Below are 17851 nucleotides of genomic sequence, written 5' to 3' on the forward strand. Positions count from 1 at the left end.
TCGTAGAGACAGAAAGTTCAATACAGGTTGCCAGGGGCAGGGAACAGGAGGTATGAGGAATGCATAATGGGTGCAGAGTCTCTATTTGGGGAAATAGGAAGGTTTTAGTAATGGAAGGTGGTGAGGGTGCTGTAACTTGGAGAATGTGAAGTATTCCATGAATGGTATGCTTGGGTGTGACTGAGATGGAAAAATTTGTGTTGTATATATGTTCCCATGATTAAAAAAAAGAAAGAAAGAAAAAGCAACTAAAGAGTCAAGACAATTAGGTGCAGTATGTGACCCTGGCCACGTTTTTAATGGAGGAGAAAAGGCTGAAAAGGACATTTTTGGCACATATGAAAAATTTGGAATATAGACTATAAGCTTTAAAATAATGTTAACTTTCTTAAACTTGGTAACTGCACTTAAGGTGGTTCCATAAGTGAGTGTCCTTGATCTTACGAAAATACATGGGACTATTAAGTGTTGAAGGAGACTGATGTGTACAGCCTACATGTGAGCGTTCAGAAAATGGGTTGATAGATAGATAGCAGATTGTCCGGGACTTCTCGCTCAGCGTCAAGCCCCCGGCCGGCGAAGGGGACAGAGGAGAGAGAGACAGACGCAGACAAACCGACTTGAATGGCAGACACGAATCCGTAACACGCGGCGGTTGTGAGCACAGACCTTTACTGGAGCTAAGCTTGCATTCTTTGTAACAGGTTCCGCGCGGGCTAAAATACCCCACGGGGGAGCAACCTCTATGCGGCCGTCAGGTACGGCTCCCTGCGGGTCGTCTCGCTTTCCCCGTCCGGGTAACGCCTTTATATACAAAATCCAAACCCAATGGGCTAACGCCACGTATACAAGGGTGATTGGTAGACAGGGTTGGCGGGCGCGTACGTCATACGCGGAGGCAGGATGCGGGCGCCATCTTGGCTCACTCGATGGGCGGGGGGAACTCTAGAGCAGGCTGCGGCGTGTCCACTAGGCCCGACCCGGGAGGCGGCTCTCCACATCTCCCCCTTTTTTATTCATTTTGACTCAGTGTCTCCATTGATGAGTGAGCTCCCGTGGGCCACTCAGGCCCACTACATGTTTTGGTGCTTTGGGGAGTCTGGACTAGGCTTGCTAGGCACCAACCAGAATGCCTCCTCATATAGAGACCGGAGAGCCCGTGAACTGGAAACAACGTGACTCTCCCTGCAGTGCTTCGCCTCGCAACTGGGTTATGTAGGGGGGCAGGAGAGCGGCAACCAGAGCCGAGAGCGTCATTAGGTGTCTCTGTGCAATGGCCGGAGTCTAGTCTGGCCAGGACCGTGACTCCGCCGTAGAGATCATCCTTTAGACAAAAATTGTGACTTCTGGTGCCGCCTTTTACACCCGGGACACGGCCATGGGCTTTGCAGCAGATCCTGTTTTCGAGCGTCCCGCCCTGAGTGGCCGGGACGGGTCATACAGTGAGGGGAAGGACTGGGTAGCGGGACGGTCGTTGCCAGGAGCATCAGGGGCGAGTGACATAGCCAACATGGTAGTGACACGTAATTGCTGCTGTGTCTGGAGCAAGCGTTCTAACAAACATTTAACAGTGACTAAACCCACTAATAGTCCCACTGCCACGAGGATCCAAGTAGTCAAATTGGGCCAAGAGAACCATGAGGTGACTCGGTTCCACAGACTTTGTACAGTCTCGCCCAGTTTGGAAAGGTCGAAATCAACGGGGGTCAACTTGATATCCCCAAGCACTCGAAGGTCTGAATCCACCTGTTGGGAGAGGTTAGTAAAGGTAGGGAGGTTTTAAAGCTGGTCCCCTTTCTATACGATAGAAGGGTGACTAGCGCTCCTGTTGTCATCTTGTCGTTCGTCGCCATCATCAGCAGAGTTGGAGACCGGATCTGGTGGCTCTGGTTGGAGGCTTATCAATTTTCTGGGCAACAGTTCCTTGGCGTCCTCGGGCGACGTCACGGTTCTCACCAGTCTTTCCGGAACCCACACAGGTTGACGTCCTGGTTCCTGGGGAAAAACACAAACAGAGCCTCTGGCCCAGCTGAGCACTGGGTCAGGGCCTTGCCATTGTCCTGACAGGACATCCTTCCAACGGACTAGACCTCTATGTGGAGGACTCGGAGTAGTGTGCTGAAGAGCAGGTGTCATTCCTAGTGAATTTTCATTTAAAAAATTATATGTAAATAAGGCTACAGACAGTTGAGCCTTCGGGGACAGGCCGTGGCCTATTCCCCCTTTCTGTTTTTTGAGCAAGTCTTTAAGAGACCTGTGTGCTCTTTCAATGATTCCTTGCCCTTGAGGGTTGTAGGGGATACCATGTTTTAATTGCACTTCCATATTTGCACAAAATCTTTGGAAGGCTTTGCTGGTGTAAGCGGGTCCGTTGTCTGTTTTTAATATTTTCGGCTTACCCCAAGCTGCCCAAGCGGCAAGGCAGTGTGCAATTACTTGGTGGACTCTTTCTCCTGATTCGGCAGAGGCAAATAAAACTTGAGAACAAGTATCCACTGACACATGCAGGTATTTAACTTTACCATACTCTGAGTGATGGGTGACATCCATTTGCCAAATGTCTCCCGGGATGAGACCTTTAGGGTTAACCCCAACTGAAGGGACTGCTCTTTGTTCTACACAATTTCCGCACGCTCGGACTATATCTCTAGCTGTCGCACGTGGTATATTAAACCGCCTAGCTAGGGTACCTGCATTGATGTGAAATCTGTCATGGAATTCTCGGGCTTGCTGATATGGTGTCAGTGCAGGGAAGATGTGTGGCTGTCGAGTGGCTACATCTACTATGTGATTTCCTTGTGCCATGGGGCCAGGCAGGCCTGTATGCGCTCTAATGTGAGTTATGTAGAAAGGATGTTGTCTGGCACATATTGTCTCTTGAAGTTTGATAAAGAATGGTCTTACTGAGGAGGAATATTTTATAATGCCCACCGTCTCTAAAATATTTACAGAATTTACGACATAAATCGAATCAGATATAATATTTAGGGGATCGGTAATTTCTTTCAGGACTGTAATAATGACCTGTAATTCTACCCATTGAGGTCTCTGTGGTTGGAAGAACACTGTTTTGGGAGTACTCCCTTCCACACAGTATGCTCCTGAACCGGAGCTGGAACCGTCCGTGTACACGGTGAGGGCGTTCACTAGTGGCTTGGGTGAAGTCACTCTAGGAAAGATTACTGGGTGTCGGGTAACGAATTGCAAGAGGGGATCTTTTGGGTATTGGTTGTCAATACTTCCTAAAAAGATACACCGGAGAATGGCCCATTGATCTATACATCCAGTAAGTGTCTCAAGTTGCTGGGAAGAGTAAGGTACTCTGAGGTTTTTAGGTTGTTGGCCAAAATGTTGTATGGCCCTTTTTATGGCTTCTAAGGCCAACTCTGCAATCGCCGTAGGATAATGCTCTAAACTCTTCTTGGGAGAAACTCCGGGGTGGACCCAGAGTAATGGTCCCTGTTGCCACAGCACCGCCGTGGGCTATAGCTCTGTTGGCAGTAAGCAGGCCTCAAAGGGCTCATGGGGGTTTATTCTTTTTAAAGCAGCGCTACTGAGTGCCTGTTCTACTTGATATAGTGCTTGCCTCGCTTCGGGAGTGAGGTGCCGGGGCGAAGTTATGTTCGAATCCCCTTTTAGCAAGTCAAATAAAGGCGCTAATTTGGCATTAGGTAATTTCAGGTACGGGCGAATCCAATTGATATCTCCCATGAGTTTTTGCAAGTCATTGAGGGTATGTATGTTGTCTAGCCTAAGAGACACCTTTTGGGGGGATACATGAGTAGGTGTAATTTTTGCCCCCAGGAAGGTGGTAATCTCTGCTATCTGGACTTTTTCAGGGGCTACTTCTAGGTTGGCTTTTCTAAGTGTAAGGACTAAATGTGACAGCGCTGTCTTAAGGAGATCTGTGTCTTTATGAGTCAGCAAAATGTCATCCATATAATGAAGGATTTTTACTTGGGGGAAGTGCTGCCGGGTATCGGCCAGTTTTGCAGCAACATACAACTGGCACATGGTAGGGCTGTTAGTCATGCCCTGGGGCAGGACTGTCCACTCGAAGCGGTGACAGGGCTTCTCTTGGTTAAGAGAGGGCACAGCAAAAGCAAATTTTGGGGTATCTTCAGGGTGAAGTGGAATGGAAAAGAAGCAGTCCTTGAGATCCAAGATGACAACAGGCCAATGTTTTGGTAGAGCTGAGAGGAGGGGCAGCCCAATCTGAACAGGTCCTAAGGGCTCCATGCAGTTATTAATAGCCCTTAAGTCATGTAACAGTCTCCATTTACCTGATTTCTTTTTTATGACAAATACGGGGGTGTTCCAAGGTGATGTGGAAGGAATGATGTGGCCCTTTTTTAGTTGTGCTGACACAAGAGTGTGTAACGCTGAGAGTTTTTCCTTTGGTAAGGGCCACTGAGGCACCCAAACCGGGGTTTCGGTTTTCCACCTTAGTCTTATAGGTGTGGATGGGAATCTCCCCTCAGTGGCCCCTAGGAAAAACCCAGGCCTCGTTTATCAGAATTGGAGACAGCCTGTATAGGTGTTGTGCGCCCCTGCAATGAGGCTCCTAAGCCTTTGCCAGGGACATATCCCATTCCTTTTAACAGATGCTTAGAAGTTGGAGAACAGTTACTGGTCAAAGTAACGTCCATCTGGGCTAGAATGTCTCTTCCCCATAAGGACACGGGCAGGGCTAACACATAAGGCTGAAAGCTACCTTGATGTCCTTCTTCATCTGCCCAATGAAGGGCAGTTGCACTCAGCATGGGTGCTGAGACCTGGCCTATTCCTCTAATGGTGTCCTCCGCCTTGCACGTCGGCCAGGCGGAGGGCCATTCTTGTTGTCTTATAATCGACCGATCGGCCCCGGTATCTAGCAGGCCCAGGAAGGGTCTGCCTTGTACCTTAATAGTCAACATGGGTCGAGACTCCAGAGACATATGGAGGCCCTCAAAAACTTCTCCAGTAGACCCAAATCCCTTATCTCCTCTTTGTCTGGCTTTACTCGGAAAGAGCGGATGTAAGCTGGGCAAGAGCAGGAGCTGTGCCAGCTTATCACCCTCTGCAATGACCAGAGTACCTTGCTGAGATTGTACCATAATCTGGACATAACCTGTGAAATCTGAGTCTACAATACCTGGTATAACTGTTAATCCTTTCAAGGCTGTGGATGCTCTCCCTAATAGGAGCCCCACAGTACCTGTTGGTAAGGGCCCTTTAAAGGAGGTTCTCACTGATTGGACTCCCATAGATGGGGTCAGTACGAGCCTGGAGGTGGCACAGAGGTCCAGTCCTGCTGATCCATGGGAGGCGCGGAGCTGGATGGGTGCTGCGTCGCCACACTGCCAGTAAGGGGGCCCACCGGAAAGGCGGACCCCCTCTGCCCGTTTTTTGGAATTTGCTCAGGACGGCCAGAAAGGCGCTTACCTTGCGCATCGAAGGCTGATCTACAGTCTTCTGCGCGATGGGGTCCCTTATGGCAACGGCCACAGAGTCTGGCTGTCGCATGAGGCTTATTAGATTGTTGGGCGGTGGTTGGTTGGTCCTTATTAGGGCAATTTCTTTTTATGTGTCCCGATCGGCCACATTGGTAGCATCCTTTAGGCTTTGCTCCTGGGTTTTCGGTTTGCACTGCATTTATTCGTAAGGAGCTGGCCAGCATGGCAGCTAGGCCTGCACTAGTTAACGGGCTGCCAGCGTCCCTGCACAGCCGAACCCAGTCCGTCAAGCTCTTTCCCTTATTTTGTACTAGAATTACTTTGCATTCTTTATTGCACTGCTCAAATATCATTTGTTTAACTACAGTCTCTGCTATTCCTGGGTCTGTGAAAATTCTCTCAGCTGCAGTTTGCATCCTGGCTACAAAGTCTACGAATGGTTCAGTGGGGCCCTGGTGTATGCTGCTAAGTGAAGCTTGAGCTTCTCCCTGACCTGCTAACTTTTTCCAGGCGCCTATGAAGCAACGAAAGATCTGTCCATAGACTTCTGTAGGGAACCCTGTTTGGTTTTGTGAGTGGGCACCTTTCCCTAGTAGCATATCTGCACTCCAACCGCCGCGTCTCCCCGCTGTGTTTTTTGCAGCTTGTTCCTCAGCCAATTCCTCAAACCATGCTTTCCAATCTATGTATCGGCCTGGTGGCAAAGAAGCACGGGCCAACTGATATATATCTGCGGGTGTGTGATTCAGGGCGGAAAGGTTTTCAACCATATTCAATGTAAAAGGGGCATTGGGGCCATACTGATGGACGGCCTGCCTCAACTCCTTTAAGACTTTGTAATCATATGACTCATACTGATTATTACCTTGGGGATTGATAATAACCGGGTACATTTCTGAAGCTGGTTCTGGCTTAAGCGGTTGGTAACCGCCCAGCACACCGAAAGGTCTAAAGGTTGAAAAAGGAATCCAATTCCAGAAATGCCTCCCTCTATTGTTTGATGACGTGGGACCCTGAGGGCCTGCGTACGCAGGCGGGGGGCACAGCTGTAACTGCCCCTCCCTAGACCAGCCTGTAGGGGGTTCCGGGTCTCGCAAAGGAGGGCCACTGTAATTACCTGATTCGGCCACCAGAGGGAGCCCGTGGTGAGGGTTTTTGGCGAGATCACCAAAACCATTCACCGGAAACCGCCGCGCCCCTGCAGCAGGCGCTGGCGGGGCGGAAGGCTGCGTGGGTGAGACAGGGGGCCTCCCCCAATCGATCAGCGGAGGCGCGTCTGCACCCTCGGTCTCATCACCATCTGACTCTGAGTCAGAGGTGTCTGAACTAGTGCTTGACTCTGGCGGCTTACAAGTGGGCGGCTCACTTTCACAGGAGCCGTCCGCTAAAAGGGTCTTTAAGGGAGCTAACAAAGGTGAACTTCCTGACTGCCCCATGCTTGCAGTCGGCACTGGACCTTAACCAATCGGGGAGCTCTCCCGACTCACTGGGGCTACCTGAACGCCCACAGCCCTTAACTCTCACGTAGCAGAAAGCACTTACCCTCTCACGTTGATCAGGCGCGGAGGTTCCGCCGTGAACCCGAGAAGCACGTCCTCACCAGCTCGGGGAGAGGCAGCAGAAGAAGGTTCCCCGTACGGGCCACCACTTGTCCGGGACTTCTCGCTCAGCGTCAAGCCCCCGGCCGGCGAAGGGGACAGAGGAGAGAGAGACAGACGCAGACAAACCGACTTGAATGGCAGACACGAATCCGTAACACGCGGCGGTTGTGAGCACAGACCTTTACTGGAGCTAAGCTTGCATTCTTTGTAACAGGTTCCGCGCGGGCTAAAATACCCCACGGGGGAGCAACCTCTATGCGGCCGTCAGGTACGGCTCCCTGCGGGTCGTCTCGCTTTCCCCGTCCGGGTAACGCCTTTATATACAAAATCCAAACCCAATGGGCTAACGCCACGTATACAAGGGTGATTGGTAGACAGGGTTGGCGGGCGCGTACGTCATACGCGGAGGCAGGATGCGGGCGCCATCTTGGCTCACTCGATGGGCAGGGGGAACTCTAGAGCAGGCTGCGGCGTGTCCACTAGGCCCGACCCGGGAGGCGGCTCTCCACAGTAGATAATAAATCAGATCGATAGATGGTTAGAGAGATACATGGATTGATAGATGCATAGACAGAATGATGTATCAAATGTGGCAAAATGTTAAAATTGGTGGATCTGGGGATCTTGGGGAATAGGGGTATGTTAGATTTCTCTGTATGCGGTTTCATTCCTTTCGTAACTGTAAGTTTGAAAGTATTTCAAAATAAAAAGTTAATAAAGAAAAATGGAAGAAGAAAAATAAGTTTGAATACAAAGTGCAAATCCCTCCTTGGGTGCCACTAGTAGATACATAAAAATTGTGCATGAGCTGGTGTGGAGGTGGCACCAGAGAGTTTTGGACCCAGATATACGCCCTGGGAATGGGCGCCGTGGCCTGGGGCCCGTGCAAAGCAGGGGAGCTGGGCAGAGCCTTCTCCCCAAGGCTCTGAGCCTCACACAGGAGCCCTTCTATTCTTTCTTATTCTTTTAAAGAGAAGAAGAGCAATAGGATAAAAGAACCGGCATGTTTGAAAAGGAAGAGAACTTGGCCTATCTTAAACAACCTCCTCTATTATATAAATACTCAAGTCCTCAGACGCTGAGCTAGTCCATGAAAGGATGCATCTTTTTTTTTTTTAACCAATAAAGAGGGTGTTGACAATTCACATCTTGATTTCAGATCCTGTGGTGCTTATGTCAATATTCAATATGTATCAACGGCTTACTCTATGGCCGGCACTGGTAGCCCCTGCCATCTACGTTTTCTACAACCACATGATTTGGGAACGAATGTGGGCAGGCAGCTCTGCCGTATATTCCCTAACACTACCCACATCCCCAAACTGGTGTGGCCAGGCCTGAGCCATGAGAATTTGCCCCATGGTAAGCAAGGATGACCACGTTTTCCACGACCAGCCCGGTGCACCTATGGCAAAGTCCAAATGGAAACAGCATTGTCTCCTTTAATGGGGAAATTTAAAAAATAGATTCCTAATATCAAATACTATTTTACTGGTGGTAGAGGAAGGGATTTCTAGAAGGTGTGCTTAGGATAAATAGAATGAGTGTATGGTTGAATTAAAATATGACAGTGTTTCTGCTGCCCTATCTTGTACTGTTATATTAAGTTATTCTAAGTCATGTGGAAAATGCAGAGGTTTGGCAGGAACCAAGGCATTTATAATGGGAAAAACAGAACATTTTCTTTTCGTGAGGCTAAAACTTCATCACATAGACTCCAAATCAGATGTTCTGACATGTGCCCTTTACTTGCGTTCCGGTTCTTTTCTAAAGGAGTGAGGTTGAGGGTGAGAGGCGCATATACCTTTTTGTTCTATTCTTGGCCAAGATGCCACTCCTCTTGAAATCAACTTTCAGACTTCAAAGCCTGACAAGCCCGTGCGTCTCACAGGATAGCATATATTTAATAAGATCAATGAAGTTCACCTTTTGAAAGGTTCTGCTTTGTTAGTGGAGACAGAGTGTTCCCAGCAGCCCATGGTTTCTTTCCCTAGTTCCCTCCTATTTTTCCTGGAGGAAAGTAAGGGGAAAGGGGTGGATCCTGCAGCTGGAAAGCGCAGCTTCTTCTCGTACTGCATTGCACAGGTATCCAGGATGAAGCTGGTTTATTCATCTCAACAGTCCTCATGACCAAAGCCAACAGCTTCCCTAACCTACAGGCACAGTACAGGGATGCTGAGGGGGCTGGAAGGGAAGGGTCACAGGGTTGAAGTCTGTTTCTGTGCCCAGTCCAGATTTTCTTTTTCAAACGAGGGGAAGAGATATCTTATTTTTGAGAGTGCATTTTGCTGTGCTACGTTTTCTTTTCTGCTGTGTACAAACTACCTATGACTTAGTTGCTGAAGTCAGTTATTTTTTCTGACTGTTAACACGACGGGACTTCACATCACTCCTTCTAGCCTTTAAAACATGGAAAGCACATCATCACTTATTTTTTATAAAGCAGATGGGAGCTAATGTCACTTCCCACCGCCTGCCCTGCCTCACTCTGTTCTCTCACTCAGGTCACTATTTGGAATAACAGTCTTGGTGGAGCACATTCCTCTCACCAACTCACAAAACATTAAAATAGAAATTTCCTTTGCTTCTTGGGCCATTTTCAAAGAGGAAACTTCTAAACCAGCCCTTTTACAGAAGTCACCAAAAAAGATAGAAAACAGGAAATTAAATGAATTGCTAAGAAACTCTGCATATGATTTTAAGTTTGTTCTTCCAACTAATGAAGATAACTTGCCCTGTGTATAGTACAACACTATTAAAACAGTAAAATAACTTTGCAATGGTCACATTTTTGCCTGTATTGGTTTAGTATCAGAATTCGTATTTGTAAATATACTTATTTTTCTTCTAATACAAGGGGGGAAATAACATTTTTTTCTCTTATAAAAACAAACTTGGAATTTATATTTTGTTTCAATCATTGAAACAAGCTTTTAAAAAGTTTTTGGTGATCTTGCTGGAAAGATTTAGAAATGCTTTTGATTTTTAGAATAAAATATGAAATGGCAAGCATAAGTAGAAATCTGTTTTGACCAAATCATATTGATCCAAATGCTACTCTTTGATCCCGTCACACTGTGGCTTTTCAAAGATACAGGCACTCACAAAAATACCCAATAATAAAATCCAACATAGATCTCAACTGGGGAAACTTTGATTTGTGGTGAAGGTAAGCTCCTGAAAGAAGCAAGGGGTTAAAGCAAGAAAGAGAAAGACATAAGATTTAGGAAGCAGGGAATACAACCATGAGACCAGCAGAAGGAATTCCAAGGATGATAGTGGAGAGAAGTCTGAGATGACAGCTGAGCAGAGGTCTAAAGATATTTTATTTCAAACATAAGCCATCTAAAAATATTTAAATATTTGACATTTAGAACTCTGTGCTTATTGCTATGTTAGTCAGAATTCTCTAGAGAACTAGAACCAACAGAATATATATAATCTACTTATCTAGACTTATAAGAAATTGGCTCATGTGGTCATGCCCTAAACTCTACAGGGCCGGCCACAAGATGGAAACTCTGATCAAGATGATGCTGACGTAAGTCCTTTGTCCAAATTCCCCAGGAGAAGCTGCATGGCTAAAGAAATTCTCACCAAGGCCAATGCTGAAAGTGAGGCAGAAATTATTCCTCTGATCTCTGAAATCCTCAATTCTAGCTTTTAAGACTTCCAATGGATTAGATGAGGAGATTTCCCATATTGTTAACAGCAGTCTCTCTCTTTTTTTTAATTGTTGATGCAAATCCCATCTGTGAAATACCCTCATAGAAACAACCAGGCCAGTGCTTGACCAAACAACTGGACACCATAACCTAGCCAAGTTGACACATGACATAAACCATCACAACTACTTTAACATACTAAAAGCAAATTTTAAAACAATCTGGAAGAATGTAAACCAAAGTATTAACAGTGCATAGCTCTGAGTAGTAGAGTAATGGATAATTAACTTCACTGTTTATAAGTATTTTCTGTTTTTTTTAAATTAGTTACTTATGTATTACATAAAAACTCAAAATTTTGTTTATTTATATATTTTAAGTGTACAGTTGAGTGTTTTTTACATTAATTTTTAATATAATTTTATTGAGATAGATTCACATACCATACAGTCCATCTGAGGTATACAATCAAAGGCTTACAGTATCATCACATGATTATGCATTCATCTCCATGATCAATTTTAGAACATTTTCATTACTCCAGAATAAGAAATAAAAAGAAAAAAGAAAACCCAAAACATACCACACCTCTTTTCCCTCGCTATTATTAACCCTTAGTATTGGTGTGTGTTTTAGTTTGTTAAAGCTGTGGAATGCAATATACCAGTCACGGAATGGCTTTTAAAAAGGGAATTTAAGTTGCAAGTTTACAGTTCTAAGGCCATGAAAATGTCCAAATTAAGGCACCAATGAGAGGTTACCTTCATTCAAGAAAGGCTGATACCATCCGGAACACCTCTGTTAGCTGGAAGGCATATGGCTGGCGTCTGCTGGAGTCTCTGGCTTCTTGATACCCCTCTTAGCTGGGAAAGCACATAGCAATGTCTGCTAGCTTTCTCTCTTCATTTCAGAAGCATTTCCCAGGCGTGTTTTCCTTCTGCATCTCCAAAGAGCTCAGGCTGTGTGGGTTCTGTCAGCATTGAGCTTTTTCCAAAATGTTTCCCTCTTAGAGGGCGTCAGTAAGCAATCACACCTCCATGGAAATCATCGAACCAAAAGTTACCACCCACAATTGGGTGGGTCACATCTCCATGGGAACAATCAAAAAAGATCCCATCCAGCAATACTGAATGAGGGTTAAGGAGCATAGCTTTTTTTGGTGGGCTTGACAGTTTCAGATTGGCTCAGTGTGGTACGTTTGTTATATGACATTTCATATAAATGGAATCAAATACTATGTGGTCTTTTGTGTCTGGTTTCTTCCACTTAGTATAATGTGTTCAAGTGTCATCCATATTATAGCATATATCAGTACTTTATTTTTCTCTGAGTGAAAAATATTCCATGGTAGGGATATACTATGTTTATTTAATCATTCATTAATTGATCAATTGATGAACTTTCAGGTAGCTTCCACTTTTTGACTATGATGAATAATGCTATCAGAATAGTCATGTACAAATTTTTGTATGAAAATGTGTTTTCAATTCTCTTGGGTAAATATCGAGGAATGGAATTGCTAGGCCATATGTTAACTTTATGTTTAACTTCTCAAGCAACTGCAAAGCTGTATTCCAAAGTGACTACACCATTTTATATAATCACCAGCAATGTTTGAGAGTTCCAGTTGTTCCACATCCTTGGCAACACTTGTTGTCTATCCTTATTTTTATTATAGTCATTCCTAGTGGATGTAAAGTGATATCTCATTGTAGTTTTAAATTACATTTCCCTAATGAGTAATGGTGTTAAGCATCTTTTCTTGTGCTTATTGGTCATTTTTAGATCTTCTTTAAGAAATGCCTATTCAAATTTTTTGTCCCCTATTCTTCCTTTTCTGTTTTTGTAATTGGGACATTTGTCTTTTTATTTCAGAGTCATATGATTCTTTATATATTCTGGATATAAGTGCCTTGTATTTCTTTAGGGAATCATTTGCAACACAAAAGTGTTATATTTTGAAGAATACAATTCACCTATTTTTTTCTTTAGTTGCTGTGCTATTTCTTTAAAAATTATTCTAAATTACAGAAGTTACAGATTTATAGAGAAATCATGTATAAAATACATACTTCCCATTTACTACCCTGTTATTAACAATTTCCATTAGTATGTTATATGAAGAACATTTTCATAATTGTACAATTGACTAGAGTCCATGATTTACTTTAGCGTTCACAGTTTGAGTGGTATAGTACTATGGATATTTAAAAAAAAATTTATTCTAGTAACATTTATATAACCTAAAATTTCCTCTTTTAACCACATTGAAATATATATTTCACTGCTGTGAATTACATTCACAATGCTGCACTACTATCACCACTACCCACTATCTAAATTTTTCCATCATTCCAAATAGAAACTATGTATAATTTAAGCATAAACTCCCCATTCCCTATCCCCACTCCAGCCCCTGGCAACCTATACTTTAGTTTCTGATTCCATGAATTTGCATATTCTAATTTCATGTCAGATAAATCATGCAATATTTATCCTTTGCTTTCTGGTTTATTTCACTCAACATGATGACTTCAAGGTTTACCATGTTGTTACATGTATCAGAACTTCATTCCTGTTCATGGCATTTGCATTTCCCTACTGGCTAATGATGTTGAGCATCTTTCCATGCACTTTTTGCCATTTTATACCTTCTTTGGAGGAATGTCTATTTAAGTCTTTTGCCCATTTTTTAAAATTGGGCTGTTTGTCTTTTTTTTGTTGTTGAGTTATAGGGTTTCTTTATTTTTTCTGGGTATTAAGGCCTTATCAGATATGTATTTTCCAAATATTTTCTCCCAGTATGTAGATTGCTGCTCTACATTCATGACAAAGTCCTTTGATGCACAAAAATTTAAGATTTTTGATGAGGTCCCCTTTACCTAATTCTTTCTCTTGTTGCTTTGTGCTTTGGGTGTGAAGTCTAAGCATCCATTGCCTAACACAAGGCTAACACAAGGGCCTGCAGATACTTCCCTTTGACCTTCTAGTACTTTTATAGTTCTGGCTCTTGTTTTTAGGTCTTTGATCCATTTTGAGTTGATTTCTGTATGTGGTATGAGGTAGGGGGGGTCCACCTTCATTATTTTGCATATGGACATCCATTTTTCTGAGCACCTTTTGAAGAGACTATTCTTTTTCAATTGAGTGGACTTGGCACTTGTGCAAAAATCAGTTGACTATAAGATGTGACCTTTGATTTCTGTGCTCTTATTTGATTCCAGTGGTCTAAATTTCTATCCTTGTGTCTGTACCATGGTGTTTTGATTACTGTGGCTTTGTGATAAGTTTTTAGATTGGAAAGTGCAAGCCCTCCAACTTTATTCTTCTTTTTCAACATAGCTTTATCTATTTGGGGCCCTCTACACTTTTATATAAATTTGATTATTACCTTTTCCTTTCCTGTGAAGACCGCTGTTGCAATTTTGATTGTGATTGTATTGAATCTGCAAGTCACTTTGGGTAGAATTCACATCTTAACAATATTTAGTCTTTCAGTCCATGAATATGGAATGGTCTTCCACTTATTTAGGTCTTCTTTTGATTTTTTGTAGCAATGTTTTTTAGTTTTCTATGTACAAGTCCCTTATATCCTTGGTTAGATTTATTCCCATTTATTTGATTCTTTTAGTTGTTAGTATAAATGGAATTATTTATTTATTTCTTCTTCAGATTGTTCATTACTAGTTTATAGAAACACTATTGATTTGGAGGTACTGATCTTGTACCCCAACACTTTGCTGAACTTATTTATGAGGTCCAGTAGCTTTGTTGTGGGTTTTGGCATATTGGATTATATCTTCTGCATATAGGGTACATTTTACTTCTCCCTTTCCAATTTGGATAATTGTTAGTTGTTTATTTTTTGCTGAATTTCCCTAGCTAGAACTTCCAATACAATGTTGAATAACAATGGTGAAAATTGGCATCTTATCTTATTCCTGATCTTAGAAGGAAAGCTTTCAGTATTTCACTGTTATGTTTGATGTTAGCTGTGGGTTTTTTGTATATGCGCTTTATCATGTTGAGGAAGTTTCCTCTATTCTTAATACTGTAAGTGTTTTTACCAAGAAAATGTGCTGGATTTTATCAAATGTCTTTTGTGCATCATTTTAGGTGATGATGTTTTTTTTTTTTTTCCTTCATTCTATTAAAGGGATGTATTACATTAATTGATTTTCTCATGCTGAAACAACCTACATACCTGGGATAAATCCCACTTGATCATGGTGTAAAATTATTTCATTTAATGTGCTATTGAATGTTATTTTGGTTTGCTGAAGCTGCCAGAATACAATATACCAGAAATGAGTTGGCTTTTACAATTGGGATTTATAGCTTACAAAATTTATAGTTCTAAGGCCATGGAATATCTCAATGAAGGCATCAACAGAATGATACCTTCTCTGAAGACAGACTACTTGTTTCTGGGGTTCCTCTGTCAGAAAGCAAGGCACATGGCCAACGTCTCTGGTCCTTCACTCCCAGGCTTCAATGCTTTTAGCTTCTGGGTCTACTGGCTTCCTTTCTGAGCTTCTGTGGGTCCTCTCTTAGCTTCTTAGGGACTTTTCTTTCTAAGCTCTCTTGACTTTTTCTGTCCTTTTTCCTTTATAAAGGACTCTAATGAAAGGATTAAACCCCACCTTGAACAGGTGGGTCACATCTCAAATTGAAATAACCTAACCAAAATATCCTACCCACAGCAGGTCTGCACCCACAGGAATGGATTAAAAGAACATGGTCTTTTGGGGGTTCATAACAGCTCTAAACCAGCACAGATGTTGTTTTATAGTATTTTGTTGAAGATTTTTGCATCTTTGTTCATAAGAGGAATTGGCCTGTAATTTTCTTCTCTTCTGGTATGTCTATCTGACTTTGGTGTGAGGGGATGTTGGCCTCATAGAATGAGTTAGAGAGTATTCCTTCCTCTTCAGTTTTTTGCAAGAGTTTGTGCAGAAGTGGTTCAGTAAAATAAATTTACCTGTGAAGCCATCTGGTCCTGGGTTTTCTTTTTTCAGGAGGTTTTTAATTACTGATTTATCTTTTTACTAGTTATTGGTTTGTTGAGATCTTTTATTTCTTCTTGAGTCAATGTAGGTAATTTGTTGATGTATTATTGCTCATAGTATCCTCTTATGATCCTTTTCATTTCTGTAGGTCAATAGTTATGTTCCCCCCTCCCCTTTTCTCCCTGATTTTACTTATTTGTGTCCTCTGTCTTTTTTTTTTCTTTGTCGGTCTAGCAAAGGGTTTGTCAATTTTATTGGTCTTTTCATTGAGGCAATTTTGGTTTTATTGATTCTATTGTTTTGAATTCTGTAATTTAATTTATCTCTACTCTAATCTTTGTTATTTCCTTCCTTCTTCTCACTTTGGGTTTAGTTTGCTCTTCTTTTTCTAGATCCTCCAGTTTTTAGGGTAGGTTTCTTATTTGAGTTCTTTCTTCCTTTTTATTGTAAGCCTTTAAATTTTAAATTTCCCTCTCAGCACTACCCTTGCTGCATCCATTAAGTTTTAATATGCTGTGTTTTAATTTTCATTCATCTCCATATATTTCCTAATTTTCCTTGTGATTTCTTCTTTGACCCATTGGTTGTTCAAGATTTGTTTAATTTTCACATATTTGTAAATTTTCCATTTCTCCCTCTGTTATTGATCTCTAACTTCATTCCATTTTGGTCAGAGGAGATACATTGTATGACTTAAATATTTTTGAATTTATGACCTAATACGTGGTCTATATTGGAGAATGATCCATGTGCACTAGAGAACAATGTATATTCTGCAGCTGTTGGGTGAAATGCTCTATGTATGTCCATTAGTTCTAGTTGATTGTATCAGCCAAGTCTTCACTGTTCTTATTGATCTTCTTTCTAGGTATCTCATTCATTATTGAAAGTAGTGCATGGAAGTTTAAAAAAGAAAGTTATCTTTATTGAGATTCTCATAGTGTTAATTCATTGTTTTCCTGATATTCTTTAGTTCTTCCCCTGTATTTCCTTCCATCTCCTTGAGCATACTGAGATCTTTTTTTGTTTGTTTAAGTCTTTGCTGGTATATTCACAGCCTGGTCTTCTTTGTTAATGTTTTCTGGATTTTTATCCTCTTTCTTTGAATGGGCCATCATTTCCTATTTCCTTGTTTGTCTTGTAATCTTTTGCTGTACATTGTACATTTTAAAATCTGTAACTAAGAATGCTGGTGTTTAGTTCCTGAGGTGTCTGTTTCTTGTGTTGTATTGAGCTAGTGATATGACAGAGGTTTTCTTGAGTGCCAGGAGCTAACAAAACAAACAAACCAATGCAAAAAAGACACCTTTCACAGTCTTTGTATTTCGGCTTTGTATTGGCTGGTTCTCTTCTTCAGAGTTCAGTGCTCCTATCAAGAAGTTTAGCCTAAGGTAGACACAAAGTTCAGAGTCTTCCCTGTCTTTTCTAGGCTTGTTTTTTGTTCTGCACTTATGCTTGCTAGTGGCCTTAGGACTTCCCCTATTTAGAGGAATTTGAATGTCCTCTACTGTCTAGGAAACAGACTTTCTTCCTCTCCTAAGTGCCCTGTTGCTGGACTTAAAGCAAGTATTCCTTTTCCCTGGGCCACCTGACTCAATTGTTTCTTACTCCACTTTTGCCATCTTAAACTTCTCCTGCCTAAAGGTAAAATTCTGGGAGGGGTGGAATTCCAGGGAGGAGATTCCCAGGTTAATCTTTCCTAGCTGGAACAAGGCTGGGAACAGAGGTGCCGACTGGTTCCACACTATCTTGAGAAGAAAGTGAGGGAGGGACCAGCTAATAAGCTAGGATAGTCCCCTGTAGCTCTTTGAGGCTATCTTTTTCTGTTTTGACACTTGCCCAGAAAACACAGTCCTTTTACTCTTTTCCATATTTTAGGAAGAATACTGTCTTTAAGTCTCCTCTGCCACTTTTGACCAACATAGGTTGGAACAACGTCCACCTTCAGAGTTAGCCATCCCGGAGGTCTGAAGTAGCTAAAGAGTTTAAACCGAAAGAGACATAGAATATAAATTGTGAAGTTTAAATTCTGTTTTCCTCCCACTACCCTGCAACTGAAAGAGAAGATAAAGATTATGAGATAATAAATCAATTGAAGGAGGAAAATTTTCTTTGTGTAGTTGAGTGTAGTGTATAAATTT

Source organism: Tamandua tetradactyla, chromosome 21 (assembly GCF_023851605.1).
Source record: "Tamandua tetradactyla isolate mTamTet1 chromosome 21, mTamTet1.pri, whole genome shotgun sequence".
Lineage (NCBI taxonomy): Eukaryota > Metazoa > Chordata > Mammalia > Pilosa > Myrmecophagidae > Tamandua > Tamandua tetradactyla.